At 49.8% G+C, this 17,980-nt stretch overlaps 2 long non-coding RNA genes across 2 annotated transcripts; one reads left to right on the top strand and one right to left on the bottom strand.

The window, feature by feature from the left end:
- The first annotated feature begins 543 nt into the window (after positions 1 to 543).
- Positions 544 to 1,614, top strand: LOC141567523 (uncharacterized). The gene is made up of 2 exons (XR_012490211.2): positions 544 to 940; positions 1,196 to 1,614. It is a non-coding gene; the product is annotated as an uncharacterized LOC141567523 (long non-coding RNA).
- Positions 1,615 to 14,515: 12,901 nt separating this feature from the next.
- LOC141567521 (uncharacterized) lies at positions 14,516 to 15,723 on the bottom strand. Its single transcript, XR_012490210.2, has 2 exons — positions 15,598 to 15,723; positions 14,516 to 14,896 (listed from the first exon to the last, which is right to left on the bottom strand). It is a non-coding gene; the product is annotated as an uncharacterized LOC141567521 (long non-coding RNA).
- Positions 15,724 to 17,980: the final 2,257 nt, after the last annotated feature.

The raw sequence follows: 17,980 nt of genomic DNA, 5'->3' as shown, positions 1-17,980 counted from the left end.
ACTGGCCCAAGGATAGTTCTGGGGGTCAGAGCAGACACCCCAGAACCTCGGGAGGGGGATGTCAGAGCTAGGGATGCATTAATCAGGCTCTGGAAAGCTCGGGCACCTGCTCAGTTCCCTGTCCTCCCTGCCCCCAGCAGTGCAGGGAGACCTTGAAACCTGCCCTTGCAGTGAGAAGGCAGCTCCAGCCACCCCAAGCTGTCAAGTGCTCTTGGAGGACTAGAGCCTGGAACTAAAAGGATGCCCCTCGTCCACTTCCATTCCCTGGCGTCCCTCCCATGAGTCCCTCTGTTACCCCAAGGCCAAATATAGCTCCCGAGGCAAAGAGGGTGCTGCATTGTGCTAATGGGCCAGGGAAGGGCCGGGGTGGTACCTCGGCAAAGGAGAGCAGGCAGCCCACACCTGCTCTCCTTCCTGGCCCAGGCCTGAGGACTTGGCCTGAACCTCAGATCTCAGGCATCTTTCTCCACAAATGCAGGGTAAGTCGGGAAAGAGGGTCTGGCTGGAGAAGCAGCAGCCACTTCCTCCTGGGGAAACGTAGGACTTGCTCCAAGGGACAAAGGACAGGGCAGGGGGACTTTCCTCTTTGTCTAGTCCACAAGATGAGGCGGAGATCCCGGTGGGCAGCGGCCCTGCCTCTGGGAGCCAGGGTGGCCTCGATCACTCGGGGCGTGTCTGGCGTCCCCAGCAACCCCCCGGGCGCCGCCCAGGCCCTCGGCCCTCAGAGCCACCACATAAGGAAATGTTTGTGCCTCGGCGGCGCGGCCTCTGGGCAGTGGCTCCACTCGCTCCCTCCTCCCTCCGCCCTCCGCCCTGCGCCCTGCTCCCTCCTCCCCGCCCAGGCCGCCTCCCAGACGGGAGGGCCGGACTGGGGCGGTCGAACCCAGGAGGAACCGCCCAGGGCTGGGGCCCGGGATCCGCCCAACCCCCAACTTCTCAGGTGCCGATTGGGATGGCAGGGAATGCGACGTTGAGTTGGACTGGGAAGTGGGGGAGGGGGCAGGGGCCGTGCTCGGTGGTCCTCCTTCCTTGCTGCCCGAGGGGGACACCCTGCCTGGCTTGGCAGAAGCCGGCCGGAAACCTTCCCGCCCCCTACCCCCAGCAAACTGCCTGGGCCCCGGGCTGCCCTGCGGGGGGGGGGGGGGGGGCAGAACACGTTTGGGACAGCCAGGACCCAGGCTTTGCAATTTTACAGGCGCCACATCCTGGAGCCTCTGAGCAGGACCGCAGAAGCAGCGGGAGGGGTGGTCTCCCAGAAGAAATCCCACCTACCCAGCGATCCCTCCCCAGGAGCCCAGAGCGATGTCTTATTTATCTGGGTTGTGACTGAGGCATCCTGACCCCGTCACTGACTGCTCAGAGGGGAAACATTTTATTAATATAACCTGGCTGCTGGCGGGCAAGGTCAGGATCACGTGAGCTGCCTCCCTTCTGGAGTTTTCCATTGAATTATTTACACAGGCCCGGAACAAGCCCACAGACCTCTGTAGGAAGTCAGCAGGCACAAGGTGGCATTTATTCTTCTGCAAACAGTCTCATTTCTCCAGGGACCCCTCCTCACTCTTAAATGTGACCCTTTGGAAATAAGAAGCCACCCAAGGGTGGCGCCTTCTAGGTCCCTGTGCTTTACTCTTGGGAGCCAGAGAACGTCACCAGGTGTGTTTCCTGGGCACGGACCCCAAGCCCAGTGCAGCAGATGTCAGAGGAGGCAGCTCTGGCCCCCTGCTCAAGGGATGGGGTGGTGGCTCACCTCTGGAGCCCACAATCCAGGGAAGGGCCTTTGAGGATGACATCACCCAGGTCCTTGGGCCTTTGGGAAAAGGGTGAAATGCTGAGCAGGAAGCCAGTACAACTTGCCTGTTCAGCAGGAGGGAAAGTAGGACCATCTCCCCTACTTCGAGGTTACTTTATTAGAGCAGATCTCAGGCTTGGTTTCCTAGGAAGCTCCAGCCTGCAGAGGCTGCCTATCCCCAGTCCCCCCCTACCAGGCAGGCAGGGCTGCCCAGAAGTGGCTGCTGAGAGGGTTCAGCAGGATCACCTCACCCCTAAGGACAGCCCTGGGCATCCTTTGTGCCCACAGTCCCCTTCTGAGAAGGGTCCCTGCTGGTTTTTTCTGCATAAAGTGGCTGGCGCCTCTGAGCAGGGGATCAGCTCTGCCTACCCTCAATAGCATGGACTGTGACTATGCCCAGACCTGGGGCAACTGTGTGAAGGATGGGGGATGTTAGGCTGTGCCTGACAAGGTCACTCCCCACGCGCCCATCCAGTCCCACCTCAGAACCCCCTACAGTTTTCATTCTCCCCAGGAGAGGGACACAGAATCAAGCCCCAGAACCCCCCTTTACCAACTGGGCGTAAGGACAAGCACCTATTATTGATGGTGATGTTGGATCTGTTGACAGTTTCTTTTGAAATTATCTTTTGGGTGACAGGAAAAAAAAGCCTTCATTTCAGATCAGAAAGTTCTGGGCCTCATAAGGTAAACGTTACATGTTAAGCTTGTAAGGCTGTCTTGTGAAGTGGCCTGTTCTCCATCTTGAGATATATTCAAAAGGGGGTTCAATGACAACATATCGGGGATCTTATGGAAGGGTTCTCAATGGGAATGTAGAGGTATGTTAGAGGAGACGGACTTTTATACCCTTAAATGAACTTAGAAATAGCTAGCATAACAAGAGGGTACCCATAACCAGATGCAAGATACACAGACAGGTGGTTCTTTGATGGAAGGGAAAGGAGGGCCACACAAGGGGACTTCTAAAGCCAGTCCTGCTCAGATGCCACATCCTGTGTTTACTGAACACTTACTCTGTGCCTGGGCTGTTTTCCACAGGCAGTGTCTCCCTCCATCCCCACTGATAATGATACAAGAGAGTTAGCATGTCCCTAGGTAGACAGGGAGGTCCCTAGTGGAATAAACAAAGACAGTCATATCCTAAAACTTCAGGTTTTGAAATCACTCCTTCGCTCCAGGACATAATGTAACAAGGCCTTGAGGTTAATCATAAAATTCATTTTGGCCTGACAAACGGAGCAGATCTGATAAAGAGTGGGTTACTTTGCTAATTCCTTTAGGATGGGCAAGCAGAACAAACCTGGTAGATGAATTTCATTAGAAGGCTCCGGTTCCCTTCTTCAAACAGCTTCCCTTCCCCAAGCAGGCAAGGGAAGGTATAAAAGTAAGAGCTTTGCCTCAGTCACGGGGCACCCCCCCCATTCTGGACCTCCTCCCGCTCGGGAGCTGCAACCTCTTCTCCTGCCTCTAATAAACTATCCTTTTTTTTTAAACTTTTTGCCTCTCCCTGGTCCGTTTCCATTCTTCAGCTTCAGGAGACATGATCTCTGCCCTCACTCAGAAACTGTCAACAGATCCAACATCACCTTCATCAATAATAGGTGCTTGTCCTTACGCCCAGCTGGTAAAGGGGGGTTCTGGGGCTTGCTTCTGTGTCCCTCTACTGGGGAGAAGAGTGTGCTCAACACAGAAGAGCCAGAAGCAGCAGGAGTTGTAAACAGCTGTTGAGACCACAGTCCCCCATCCTGCTTTTCTTCCCCCTTCCCTCCCTGGGGAGGCCACTTCCCTGCTGAGCCTGGGCTCCACAAACAGGCGTCCTTTCCATCACCTGCCCGCCTCTGCTTCAAACCCGTCCTCCCAGAAAAGTGAATTTGGTCTATCTCCTGTTCAAATGCCTCCTAGAACCACGTTCTGGGGCTTGAGCACCGCTTCCCTCTGGGGCCTGGACCTGGCTGACCATGCTGGCCGTGGCTCATGGCTTCTTCTGGGAAGCTTTTCTTGACCTTTGCAGGCCAGGCCCCTCCTTCACAGCTGCATCACGATGCCCTTAACTACCCCTTTCTCGGTCTACTTCCTTCATTAGGCCGCACTGTCACCATGTGCCCCCAGTGCAAAGTCAGGGTCACAGTAGGAGCCCCATGAGCGGGAGGAAAGAACACAGGAAAGGGTGAGACTACCACAGGGTAGCGGCCCAGTGGTTATGCTTTGCAAGTAAACTCTGCAAGAGCGGATCAACCCAAAACAGGCCAGAAATGGGATACTTTTCGTGGTTACCCCTGACTTTGGGGGGAGGCAGAGCTTGCACTCCTGGTCTCTGCACACCCACCGCTATTGAGGATGGGCCACACACAAGATTCATGAATAGACGTGTCCGAGCACATCCCAGATTCGTATGAGCACTGAGTCCATGCACACCGGACCTGGTAAGTAGCCAGGCAGTGCAAACACAAGTGCGCGCATATTCGAGCGTGAGAACGTCCTCGAGGTTGTGCACACAGGAATACGTGGAAACCCACGGGTTCGTGCATGCCGGCTACAAACACAAGTATGGGCATCCGAGAGCGTCTGCGCGCTCTAGCGCAGGTCCTTTCGCAGGAGGTAGAGGCGCCCACTTCCCTCCACAGTCAGGCACAGCAGCAGCCTCTCGACGCCAATTTCGTCCCGCGGGCATCGCAAAGACGTGCAATCCGCGCAGCCCCTGCACTCAGGCCTTTGTTGTCCGGGCTTCCGGGCGTCCATCACGCGGAGGCCGCGCGCGCCGGAGCACGAAATGGCGGCCAGGGGCGGGGCGGGGGCGGGGCGGCCGGGAGCAGCGCCCACTCCCGACTCCCGGCAGGGCGCGCCATCCGCCCCCTTGCGCAGGCGCACGGCACGGCGCGCGTTCCCGCGCTCCCTCCGACGCGCACCAGGACACAAAGGGCTGGAGGGAAAGCACGGAGCACGGTCAGCATCTACGGAGCGGCTAGCGGTCCGGAGCGGCCTGGACTGGACTCCCGGGGCCGGAGCTGGGCTCGCCGGAACCGCAAGCTCGGGCGCGAGTTGGGGCGTGGTGCAGCGCGCCTTCCCCTCCCTTCTCCCTCCCTTAACGGCCTTAACGGCCTCGTGGGCCGGGTGGGGCCGGACGGGTGCGCTAGGGCGCAGGCGCCCCGCTGGCGGCCGCAGCCGGAGGGTTAGGCGCCTCCATTTTGCCTCGCGCACTGTAATGGCGGAGCTGGGGCCCTTTTCACCAGTGCGGAGGGACGGGCTCGCTTCCGGGAAAGCTGAGGCCATCTTCCAAATTCATTTCTCGCTCCGCGCCCGTCAGCGCGGGAGCAGGGTGATGTAGCCATTTAGAAAGTCTTGGAATGTGGTTCCCAGGGCTTTTCTTAACGAAAAGGCAGACCCCTCCGCAAATGATTCCAGTAGTTGCAACTTGCTACCTCACATTGGGATGTGGATTTGGGAGAGGGATGAGGACACCGATGCAAAAAAAAGTAAATTTTTTTTCATTAAAGAGACATTCGTAAAAGCTGTAATCAGTCAAACATTAAAAATATATTTTTCATCGTAATACATGTTCTTGGTAATTTCAAAGGAACTGACAGCAGACATTCACTGAATACTTACCAGGCCATTTTTTAAGTGCTTTCATTTTCTTAACTACGTACCGATGGAGAAACTGAAATACGGAAAGGTTAAGTACACAAAATTACTTAAAGTACAGGAAAGTAGGAAAAATAGTAAACCCACCTTCCAAGACAACCACTGTTTAATACACTGGCCTGGTTCCAGCCCGTGTTTTTCTGTGCGTTGTTTGGTTCCTGTTATACAGGTAACCGATGGCACTTTTTGATTAATTGGGAGCGAGCTGTTGGTGCAGATGGAAAAGCCCCAGCGGCTCGGAGGGGTCGGGAAGTGCCGGTCCTCGCTGTCTCGGGGGCAGCTCGGGCCTGTGCACTGAGGGGGCTGCACTCGGTGACGTCTGGAGCACCCCGACTCTGCAATGTTGGCGTCTAGTGATCCCCGAAAACTCACGTGACTCGTGATCACGTCTGGGGGGTGGGAGGGAAAGCCGCCTCATTCCTGTCTCCCCTTCTGTTCCTACTGTAGCACATTGTCAGGTCATAACTGCCTTAACTTGCGTTTCCCCAGCTCATTTGAGCCTATGAGGAACGCATTTTTGCAGATTAGATTCAGTTCAAGGTAGAGAGGGCAGGGCAGGAACAATCAAAAAGTTCCAGAAACTGAAAAGCTTCCTAAATAATTGCGTTTTTGTAAATTTTATAAAAGAAAGTAACACTTACTAGCTTGTGGCTTTTGCCAAGTTACTTAATTCCTAATTCTGTCTTCTGTAAAACGTGGGTAAGAACATGTCCGGGCAGAGTTGGGGTGGGGGGGTGTTGATTGGAGATGATATTTGTAAAGTGACTGGGCCACAGACCGTAGTAGTTGCTCAGTAAGTGGCAGCAGTTATGTTTGGTTGCTCTTCTACATTTCAAAAGTAGCAAGATCAACTAGGTGGTTGCTTTGAGAAAACATTAATACATCTCCTTGCAGATCACAAGCATTTCCACCACAGATAACATCCAAGACTGCTTAAAACTTAAGGAAAGAGGTTTTTAAAGATTTTTATTGGGGAAGGGGGACAGGACTTTATTGGGGAACAGTGTGTACTTCCAGGACTTTTTTCCAAGTCAAGTTGTTGTCCCTTCAATCTTTGTTTTTGTTGTGGAGGATGCCGTTCAGCTTCAAGTTGTTGTCCTTTCAGTCTTAGTTGTGGAGGGCGCAGCTCAGCTCCAGGTCCAATTGCCGTTGCTAGTTGCAGGGGGCACAGCCCACCATCCCTTGTGGGAGTCGAACTGGCAACCTTGTTGAGAGCTCACTGGCCCATGTGGGAATCAAACCAGCAGCCTTCGGAGTTAGGAGCACGGAGCTCCAACAGCCTGAGCCACCTGGCCGGCCCCAAGAAGTTTTTAAATTAACTTCAGAAACAAGTCAGGTGCTTGCCTGATGCATCAGGTACATGTGTTATGTGAAGTAAATAGTAAAGGGCTGAGGGGAAATGGATCCATGTGAGGTTGCCCCCCCACCTTTGAAAGGGCCTGGAGGATGGGCTGGCTGGATGTCAGTTGGGACCCTGGGAGGGAAGGAGCCCGGCCCTCTCAAAGCACCAGGCCCCTCTGCATCTGAGCCCTGTGTTCTTTGTTCAGTGGATTTGTGCCTTCTCTGTTGGGTTGCTGGTGGCAGGGGATAGAATAGTGAATAAGAAAGCCCACCTCTGCCCTCATGGAACCTAGAATTTCTTGAGGAAGCCAAACTACCAGGGTGGTGATGAGACTGGTTAGTTAGTATGATTGCTAGGTAGACAGGAGGGTCTCTGATGGAATAAACAAAAAAGCAGCCGTATCCTGAAACTAAAGGTCCTGGAATGTCTCCTTCACTCCAGGACAGAGACATGAGAATATGCCTTGAGTTTAATAGATGATCTCAAATCCCTTCTGTCCGACAAAGGAGCAGATCTGATAGATAGGAATGGGCTGGTTCGTTAATCCCTTCAGGATGAGCAAACAGGACAAACCTAATAGATGAATTCCATTAGAAGGCTCCAGCCCCCTTCCCAAGCAGGCAGGGGAAAGTATAAAAGTAAAAGCCTTTTGCCTTAGCTAGTGGGCTTCCCAGTTTCGGGTACCCCCTCCCACTTGGGTGCTGCAACCTCTTCTGCCTCTAATAAGCTATCTTCCTTTACAACTTTTTGCCTCTCCCTGGCCCGTGTGTCCATTCTTCGGCTTCACGCGACACGATCCCGGCCCACACCCAGAAACTGCCGCCAGACCCAACATCATTTACATCAGTGAATGCAGGATAGTGAGGTGCTACACCAGGTGGCAGTGGCTCTGACTTAGGCAAAAGACTAGGGAGGCTTCCTGGAGGCAGTGATGCTTTAGCTGAGCCCAGGATTCTCAGATGCTGAAGAGGGAAAAGGCACGTCAAAGCTGTACTGAAGAAGTCCAGAAAGGCTGGGCGTGGGAGCTTAGAGGGCGGGGCGGGAGTGACAGGAGCTGAGATGGAGAAAGGAAGCAGACCATGGAGATTTCTATAGGAGAAGAAAAAACTAAACTTTCCTCTCCCCACTTAGGTTCTCTGACTGGGGCCCTATAAATTAGACTAACAAAAGACAGATTATCAAGAGAAAAATAAACAGAAGTTCATTAAAATGTGCATCTCATGATACACTTGGGAGCACCCAGTGATGAGTAACTCAAAGGCGGTGCTTAGAACTTGGGCTTATTATAGCATCTTAACAAGAGAACAACACATTTTTAAAGAAGTGACCAGACAAAGGAAAAGGACTTGAGTATCTAGGGTGAAAAATTATGGGAAGGTAAATATATGTGGAACTAATGGTAGGTAAGGGCTAGTTTTAGCAAGGCTTGTTATGAAGCTTCCTCTGGTGCCATCTCCAGGCTGATAAGGGTTTAGAGTTGTATCCAGTGATTAACTTCTGTCCTTCCTGGTAGAGAGGGGAGAGGGAGGACAACTCTGCAAATTTATGTCCTGCCTTTAGGCAAATAGGAGGAGGGCAGAGAACTTTTCTTGTCTCTGCTTCTCAGTTGCTTTCAGCCTCAAATCATCCTTATGCCAAAGTGGTATATTTAGGGGTGGTATATTCTGCTACCCTTCATTAGCTTTGGTTGACTAAAATGAAATATTCTCATTAGACCAAATTATTGAGAACTTTCAAAAGATGTTTTTTTTGAGATGTAATCCACATACCATAAAATTTACCCTTTGTTTTTGGTGGGGGGGGGCGGCCTGTTAGTTCAGTTGGTTAGAGTGTGGTGCTCTTAAACAACAAGGTTACCTGACTGATCCCTACATAGTCCACTGAGCTGCGCCCTCCACAACTAGATTGAAACAACTACTTGGAGCTGATGGGTCCTGGAAAAACACACCTAAGTAAATAAAAGTTTTTAAAAAATTATCTCTTTAAAAAAAAACCACACCAACCCTTTTAAAAGCATATAACTCAGTTTTTAATACATTCACAAAGTTGAGCAACCATCACCACAAATTCCAGATCATTTTATCACCCCAAAAGGAAACCCTAGATTCATTAGCAGTCACTCCTCATCTGCCTCTCTTCCCAACCCCACCACTAATCTGTTTTCTGTCTCTGGATTTGCCTGTTCTGGACAGCTCATGTAAATGGAATCCATAATAGGTGCTCAGTGGGCCTGCCTTCTTTCACTTAGTGTATGTTTTTAAGTTCATCAAGGTGGTAGCACATATCAGTATTCCATTGCTTTTTATGGCTGAATAATATTCCGTTGTGTGGATGTGCCTCAGAAGATTTGAGAAGAAGTCTCTAGTCTGTGATGGGAATGTGCCTTGGGGCTTGGCCACAGTGTGGGAAGGCACTGTGCCCCCAAGGTCAGTGGCCTGCTGGGCTCTCCCCTCACTGGCTGTGTGACTAGGGCAAGTCACTTTCTTTACAATTCATTTTCCTCTCACAGGTGGGGATAGTAGTGGTACGTTTCTAAAGTTGATGAATTCTATGAGTTAACACATTTCAAAGGCTGGGAAAAGTGCCTGGTCAAAGGTCCAGTTGTTACTATGGAGAAAAGAAGGCTGGCAGATGCAGAACTCCCTACTGACTTAGTGAACATACTGACCTTTATTCCAGAATCTTCCAAATGGCTACATGGCTACTTTTTAAAACTGGGGATTATAATCAGGTCTGAGTATAAGAGGGAATGATTTGAATGTGGTGGTTTCTACCCATGTAGGATTTTGTAGTTCTGCAGACTTTCAAATTTGTTGTGAGTGATGATGAACCAAGAGACTCTTTTGATATGTACTTTTAAGGTCATCTGTCTTGAGAACAAACTGCTTTAAATTTTTAAAAATTTATGTAAATTTTTAATATACAAAAATGTAAGAGAGTTTGATTCCCCTTGTACCTTCAACAACATCTATTCCCATTTTTGACAAATGGCTTTTGTTCCACAATTGGATGGGGGAGGCACCCAATAGGTAAGTCCCGAAGTGGAGTAGAATTTACCACCCCAAAAGATGTCACTTTGGCATGAGAATTATTTGAGCTAAAGGCAATCAAAACCCAGCAGATTCAGGAAAAGCTCTTTTCCTCCCCCTCAACTGTCTAAATTTGCATTGGAAAGGGGGGGTTGTACCAGGAAGAGAGCTATTACCAGAGATACCTTTTTTTACCTAAGAAACTTATCTGCAGAGCAGGGCAACCTTTGTTTTCCAAACATCTCTGCCTTCCTGTGAAAGGCCTTCCTCCCCTTTGTATCTGATGGATGCTTACCCCTTTCCTCAGCTCAGAATGTTACATAAGCTTCAATTACCTGGCTGCCCTTTGGGTCTTACTTTTGATGGCGCTCCCGTATATACAAAATTAGATTTGTTTTTCTTCTGTTAATCTGTCTTATATTAATTCGATGATTAGAGCAGCCAAAGAACCTAGAAGGTTAGAAGGAAAAATTTTTCTTCCCTATAGAACCATCTTGCAAGGACCTGGAGAAACTGGTTTTATGGGCAGGTTGAGAAATGTCTGCCTGCTCAGGCAGCAGAGGCACTTCAGGGAAGGTAGGGGTGGAGAGGAGGGGCTGTGCTCCCCTTCCCTCTCCAGATCTCTCTGTGTGGCCACGCATGGGATGAGAAGGTTCCTCTGGGAGCTGGCACTAGTCGCATGAGGAAGTTATGTCCAAACACTACCAGGTGGTGGTAGTGACACCAGTGTGTGTCAGGCGTAAGGGATGGGGTGGCCCAGCCCCTACTTGCGGCTCCTGGAACTGTCTGGCAGCGATATTTTACAGGACTTTGAAAGACTGTGGAAATCCAAAGGAGCGAGATCAGGAGGGTAAGGGGCCTCCATGTCAAGTACTTCACACCCTCCCTACTCAAGTGAGGCAGTGGTAGGGATCCTGGACTTCATGGAGGAGGAAGACAGTTCACAGGAAGATGGCAAGAGCAAATGTTCGGTAAACAAATATTTGTTGGGTCCTGCAGAGACAATGGGACACAGAAACGTGATTTCTAGGCCGTGAGTAGCCCCCTCCAGCCCACCACACCTGGCTCACACTCTGTAGTTATCCGTGGTGATCTTCTCTTCTGGGACAGGCCCTCTGTCTACATTCTTTTAGGTAAAGTGGAGGCAAAAGCTTTTCTTCAATCTGCTGGGTCTTGGTGACCTTCAGCTCGAAACAGTTCACATGCCTAAGTGGCTCATTTTGGGGAGGCTCATTCTGAACCCCTTCAAAATGAACCAGGGTGGCCTGGGAGGAGAGATGGAGGAATGAGAAGGCAGGGGAGCCCTGAATGCTTCTCCCAGCCGTGCCTTGCTTTTCTTTTGTCACTGGACAGCCTGGAAATGTCAGGTGGAGCATCCATCCATGCAAACTCCACACTGGCTTCCAGCCAAGGCAAAGTGTCCCAGACCAGTCTCCGGACCGCCCTCTATGTCCCCTGCCACACCTACTATGAATGGAAAAAGGAAACACTGGTTTGGAGGGATGGTCTAGAAATCCATCTTTTCTTCCCGACTTGGTGCCCCTCTAAACTTCCACTCCTCAGATTCTTAGTGTGCAGTTAAGGTCCTGGGAGTTGGTGAACTTGGATGGGAAGAATTTACAAATCTACTTTCCCTAATCTTCCATTGAAATACAGCATTTCCTTCCATTGTGTGTGTAGGCCTCGCACCACAGTATTATGGGCGGGTCCTGGAACTTTGTCAACAACAGAAGTCACAGCTATTTTCGTGTCACACCACAGTTGTTGCAGATACTTTGAATATCATCTGTGCTCATGTGGGGGAGGAAAAATAGTTTTCTTTCTACCCTTCTAAATTCTTCCAGCTGCTCTAACAATCAAATTGACATGAGACAGTTTAACAGGAGAAAATGATCAAAATATGTGTGTACTGGGGTTCCATGGGAATATGAGACCCTGGGACAAATCAAGTAGTTGAGGCTTATATGTCACCTTGAGCCAAAGAGAAGGGTGGGGGGCGGTTTGGGACTTCAAAGGGCAGGAAGCAATTCACATGGGGATGGAAAAGCAAAAGTTTGATAAACAAATGTTTGCTGGGCTCCCTTTAACCCTGGGACACAGAGAAGACTGATCAAATGGGCCTTGCTGGTTCCTCCCTGTCTATCACACACCAGTTCATATTAAACCACAATAACCTATGAGGACAGCTCCCTTCCCAGACAGGCCCTCATCTAAATTCTTTTAGGCCGTTAGAGGGGAGGTAAAAGTTTCTTCCTGAGTCTTTTGTTTCTTGAAAAATAACTAATTTAAAATCATCAAAATCCCAAAGGCATATCAAGACTTCAAAATCATAGTATATATCAGGACCTGATTTAATACATTAATAAAGAATTACTAGCACACATGGCAATTGTATTTCAAAATAATTTGCTTGCTTTGTAATCCTGGGTATTTTATTTTATTATTTTTTTAATTTTTTTTTTTAATTAGTTTCAGGTGTACAAAACAATGTAATAGTTAGACATTTATCATTTATATCCCTCACTAATCCTGGGTATTTTAGTTTATGCATTTAAACACTTCACTCTGAGAAGGTTCCAGAGGCCTCACCAGATTCCAGAGAGGCCTGTGGCTCCAAAAAGATGACAAAACCTGCCCAGCCCTGCCTAGGGTGCTCCTGCTGTCACAGTCGCCCTGCTAGCACTCTTGGTGTGCTGTGTGGCTGGCACCCTTCCTGGGAAGGCTGGCCGCACACTGCCATCTGCGGGGGTCAATGGTCAATGCCTGGTGTCCTATTCCTTCTGGGATCTATGAGGTGTAAGTGAAGATATGGACTGTGCCCCAAACTCGTGCCAGAGGACCTGTGTGCCACTCCCACTCACACTTGCTCCCTTGCCAGTGGCCCTCTGTCCCTGGGCCACGGACGTGCGATTTTGCCTGGTCCGTGATGACCTGGGAATGTGTTGGCAGCAAAGAGCAGACCTGAGTCTTAGAGCTAGAGGCAGAAGCATCTGCAGTTTAACATCAGGCCAAATGCAGTTTTAAAAACAAATTGTGCCTTGAATTGATACACAAACACATGGGACAATATTCAAAAGTTGAAAAGAGAATGTGGTAAGAAGTTTTCCTTCCTGCCTCTCGGCCTCAAACTTGACCAGCTCTCTTTCCTTCCAGAGCTACTCAGCACATTTACAGCCAAAAGGAATGTGCTGGAACCCTGCCGGTTATTACTTAAATATGAAGATTTTAGGCACCTGGTCTGCACCTGGCTTCTTTATTTAACAATATTTTCTTGGAAATTGCTCTTTATCTGCATATAAATAGCTCCCTTCTCATTCTTTTCCTTTTATTTCTCTGGTCATTTCCCCCTGCAGCCTGTTGAAAAAGAATGCCTTTCCACAGAAACAGGAGTACCCAGACACAGCCAGAAATTTCAGGGTAACTCTTGGATTCATTTATTCATACCCAGAATTCCAAAGGGGCCCCATAGGACTATAGTACCTTAATCCAAAAAATGACTACATAGTAGAATTTGGGGCAGGGGAGTCAAAGGGGGGTTGGTCTTTGGGTAGAAGACTTTATCTGTGGTGCCCCTAAATCCAAGTGTTAGGGTACCAAGATCTCTGTCTATCCAGAGATACTCACCTTGCCCTTGAGCTTGGGGCTCTTTATAAGAAATACCATCCTTTTACTATTTGAACCCTCCTGCAACCAACAAGCTCTCCTGCCTGGCTTCTCTCACCAGGGACTTCAGGCAGGCCAGCAGCCATTGGCCAGGGACACCTCAGAAAGATGCTAAGAGGTCAGAAGTATTCCACCTGCTCCCCAGAGCTCCCGAGGGGTGGGCTGGGTAGGCGGGCTTCACACACACACACACACACACACACACACACACACACACACACACAGTCAGAGCAGTTCTAAATTTATCAGTATTTACATGTCATGCTCTGAATAACTGAGCTGAAGAATATGTGCTTTGTCCTATGGTCTACATGGCCAGCAGGGGCCTTCTTCTCATGGACATCCGACCCTTTCATCGCTTTGGGCCACTGACATTCACCAACAGATGCTAGGCCCACGCAGCAACCTTCCCACTTTAGTATAGTTTCCTGCCAGACTCACATACCAAGGGATAGAGAAAGACTGTACAGACCTGCAAAATGAGAGTATCTTGTTGGCCAGACAGGCTTCTCTGTAAAATAAGAAGATAGCATTCTGGTTTTTACATCTGTACTTGATGAGTTTGTTTAGTGTGAGTCAGTCCTGCCAAAAGGGATTCCCCTCAGGCTCACAGAGCTCAGGGCTGCAGTGCACACCATATTCCCCAAAGTAAATGCCCACTTGCTCTCTATGGCCAGCCAACCTGCTGCTTGGACAGTGTCCCTTCCTGGCGCGGCCCTTCTTTCAGCTGGAAGCGTGTTGAAGAGGCTGAGGGAAGAGGTTCCGATGTAAGTTAGCTTTGTGTGATAGAAACACAGTTGCAAAATTATAGTGTCCTCGGACACTATAGTTGCACAGTGACCAGGTGAAAGAAAACTTAGTACAGATCCATCCTGACCACCACCAACTGGTTAGGGGTCAGCAGGTCCCCCCACCACCTGAAGGATGCAGCACCAGTGTTTCTCCCTCCAGATCAAACTTGACATTGTCTGCAAGGAAAACCTTTTTCTCCACCATCTTATGTTCAGTATTTGGGAGCCTGCAAATTAACTGGCAAAAGACAGATTAGCAAGAGAAAAGAGATTTTTAGATTCACGTACATGCATGGGAGTTCACAGAAAACTGGGATTCAAGTACGTGAGGATAAGATTGAATAATGCATTTAAAGTACTTAATACAGTGCCTGGCACATAGCAAGTGTTCAGTTAATACAGCCATGGGGCTGGAGCTGGGGATACAGCAGTGAGCAAAGCCGTCCCTGCTGTCCTGGGTCTTCCATTCTGGAGAACTGAGTTTATGTGACGTTGATTTCCCCTGCATGACTCCATAGCACTCTCCCCAGTGCACTTAACCAGTCCTTTTCTTGTCTGAATTTCCACTAGGCAGTGAATGAGACTCAGTGGGTTCCCATCGCAGTTGCTCACGTGGCCAACTCTCCATGAACGCCTGTGGGACAAATACATTTCAGGGCATGTGGATATGGGGGTCCCAGGTTTGGAAATATGAGTTAGGGTGGTGGATTTTTCTGGCTTTGATCTTTCTTCCATTCCTTTCCACATCACAGTTCCACACACAGCTCCACAAAACAATGATTAGGACATTGTTTGCCTCTGAGAGAAAAGCTTACTACACAATCCACCCCTGGGTCCGGGAGTTGTGCTTAGGGAAACTGGCCAGCTGAAGGCTACAGGGTGAGGCGGAGCTGCAAGGACCAGAATAGCGGGTCTAAATTTAAACTGTGTCTGGAGGCTTCAGGGAATCAGGGGCCTGTAGGCCCTGGGCGGCTCCCTTCCTGGGGGGCCTCCATGAGGACAGCTCCGCCTTCCTATAGCAATGCCCACGTCCCTCCTGCCTCTTTCCTCCTCTCTCCCTGGTCCTTCCTCCTCCCATCTCCCTCCTCCCATCTCCCTCCTGCCTCTTCCCTCCTCCCTCCTGCCTCTTCCCTCCTCCCTCCTGCCTCTTCCCTCCTCCCTCCTGCCTCTTCCCTCCTCCCTCCTGCCTCTTCCCTCCTCCCTCCTGCCTCTTCCCTCCTCCCTCCTGTCTCTTCCCTCCTCTCTCTTCTCCCTCCTCCCTCTCCCTCCAGGAGTGGAAACTGTTTCATTCTTGGCTCTGAGAGCTGGTTTCCTCCCAAGGAAATATTGTCTCACCGCAGCTGAGGCAGGATCTGCCCTGGAATTTCCCCGCAGTGTAGAAACACCCTGCTGCCTGATCTGCCGCAGAGACGGGACACACCTAGAGGAGCCTGGGTGTGCACAACCCAGGGGGACACGCCCAGAGACACACAGATGTAAACAGAAACAAACAGAAAGGGGGGGAACCCCAGGGACCCCAGGAGCCAGCTCTCTGTCTCCACCTCTTTGTGCAGAGGCATGAACAAATACCTCCTTTAATGAACCCAGTTTTTCACCTCTACAATACTAAAACAGATCTCTTCAAAGTCCAAATAGAACAGAAGTCTAAAGGAACCACCCTAAAAAGTTCTCTGTTTCAAAGATTTTGCTTTCATTGTTCAAAATATTTTTAGTCTTTTTTTTTTTTTTCTGTAAATCTTTCAGAACCAGTTTTGGGCGCTCACAAGTCTGCCTTGTTACAGTCCCAGACGTTTCCTTTTTGCCTAGAGGGATCACTGTCCGTGGTACCAAGAGACTTTGGGCTGGTGCCAAACACTGAATTCAAAAGATCCATGTGAGGTTGATGACAAGTGTCTGGCAGGCACCATCACTGCTGCAAAATTCACCTGTTGCCCAAGGCCTGCCCCCAGAGAGGGACAGTGGCTCCTGCAGGGGCCAGTTCCACCCTCAGCCACAAGCAAGGCCCTGCCATAGCCTTGAATAGTCCAACACTCAGACACAGAGGGGTGAGCACACCATCAGCCAAATGGAAACTTCCAGTTTCAACCACAACCTCCTGAGGCAGCAGTTTGGGGGAGGAACCCCAGCAATGCAGCGCTTGTGCTTTTATGAGTGTATTCACCGAGACTAGAGGACAGGGGTTGTCACAGACCTGGTCACGAGGGGACAGTCACAGCCCAGAAGCCAGCGTGCAGACTGTACCCACAGATATCAGCAGCGCTGAGGGGACACACCCAGACACATTGGGTTGCCCAGCAACCCCGAATGCCAGGCCCTGAGACGCACTCACGCTGTTTCCACACGGGAGGTTCGCAGGAAGCAGGCTGCCCAATGCAGACCGTCATGCCATGGGAATATGCCCACCAGGAAAAGCCTGCAAATCAGAAACAGCTGTGTAACTTCAGAGCCTGCTCATTCACACCCCAAAACACTCACCCAGATTTAGACAGCGAGGTAAGCCCCCTCAACTTCCAGTCCCATCTCAGTGACACATACCGGTGGTCAGCCTAGACGCCTCCCCTCCTTTTGTTTTCTCTAGGAAAACTTTTGGCTTTTCCATTGTAATCAGCCAGTGACCAAACAGTCTATTTCTGTAACTTCTTAGTATTAACCAAAGATTGTTCTTTTGAAATGTCTAAGGTAAGTTACAAAGAATGCCTCTGACCTTTGCTTTCTTTTTTTTTTTTTTTTAATTTATTGGGGTGACAATTGTTAGTAAAATTACATAGACTTCAGGTGTACAATTCTGTATTACATCATCTATAAATCCCATTGTGTGTTCACCACCCAGAGTCAGTTCTCCTTCCATCACCATATATTTGATCCCCCTACTCTTATCTCCCACCCCCCACCCTGACCTTTGTTTTCAAATTTAGCCGTGCAAGCACTGAACTCACAATTTGACAATTTAGAGGATAATTTTTAAATTTCACAGACAGACCATGCTGGAGGTGTTTTCAACTTTTGGATGTAGGAGAAAGGCAAGTTTACCAACTTTTCAGTGATTCTTACAATTCCTGCTTGGTAAACAGGAACACAGCAGCAGCGTCGGAGTCGAAAAGTATAGCAGAAACAACAGGAAAAGACCCCTTCTGGGCAGCGCCCCTCACTTGTTAGGAATGGGTATAAACTGAGGACTGGACCGTGGTCTGGTGTCACTGTGACTTTATTTGTGATCAGGCAGAACTTCCGGGCATATAGTGGACAGTTGTGACCTCAGCTGGGTCCAAGGACAGCCCCCTTGTGTAGATTCTGTCCCCTTCTCTGTGTTTCAGACACTATGCTGGTTTTGAGATGAGATAATCTGGTCTTGCTGGCCATGGCAGGCTTCTTTCCAGAACCATCACCAGACAGGACCAACCTAGAGACATCTTCTGTCTACACCCTGGGTCTGGCCAGGCCCTCCCCTGCCATGCTTATCCTTCTGCCATCTGTCCCTTTCCCCCTTTTCTCCTCCCTCCCTCCCTCCCTCTCTCTCTCTCTCTCCCTTCCTGCCCCAACAGGGAGCTACCCTTAGTGAACTGGGGCCTCACATACTTAATTTGTCCTCCCAGAGATGAAATCCTCTCCCTCCCCACCAGAATTCCTTTCTATTCTTACTGTTTATACCTGAAAAGATTAATCAGTGCCTCACCCAAGACAGAAATAAACAACAAAAAAAGCCTACTAGGTGGCAACA

Source organism: Rhinolophus sinicus, chromosome 17 (genome assembly GCF_057876585.1).
Source record: "Rhinolophus sinicus isolate RSI-liver-muscle chromosome 17, RSI-T2T, whole genome shotgun sequence".
Classification (NCBI taxonomy): domain Eukaryota; kingdom Metazoa; phylum Chordata; class Mammalia; order Chiroptera; family Rhinolophidae; genus Rhinolophus; species Rhinolophus sinicus.
This window is presented reverse-complemented; position numbering and strand designations above follow the sequence as displayed.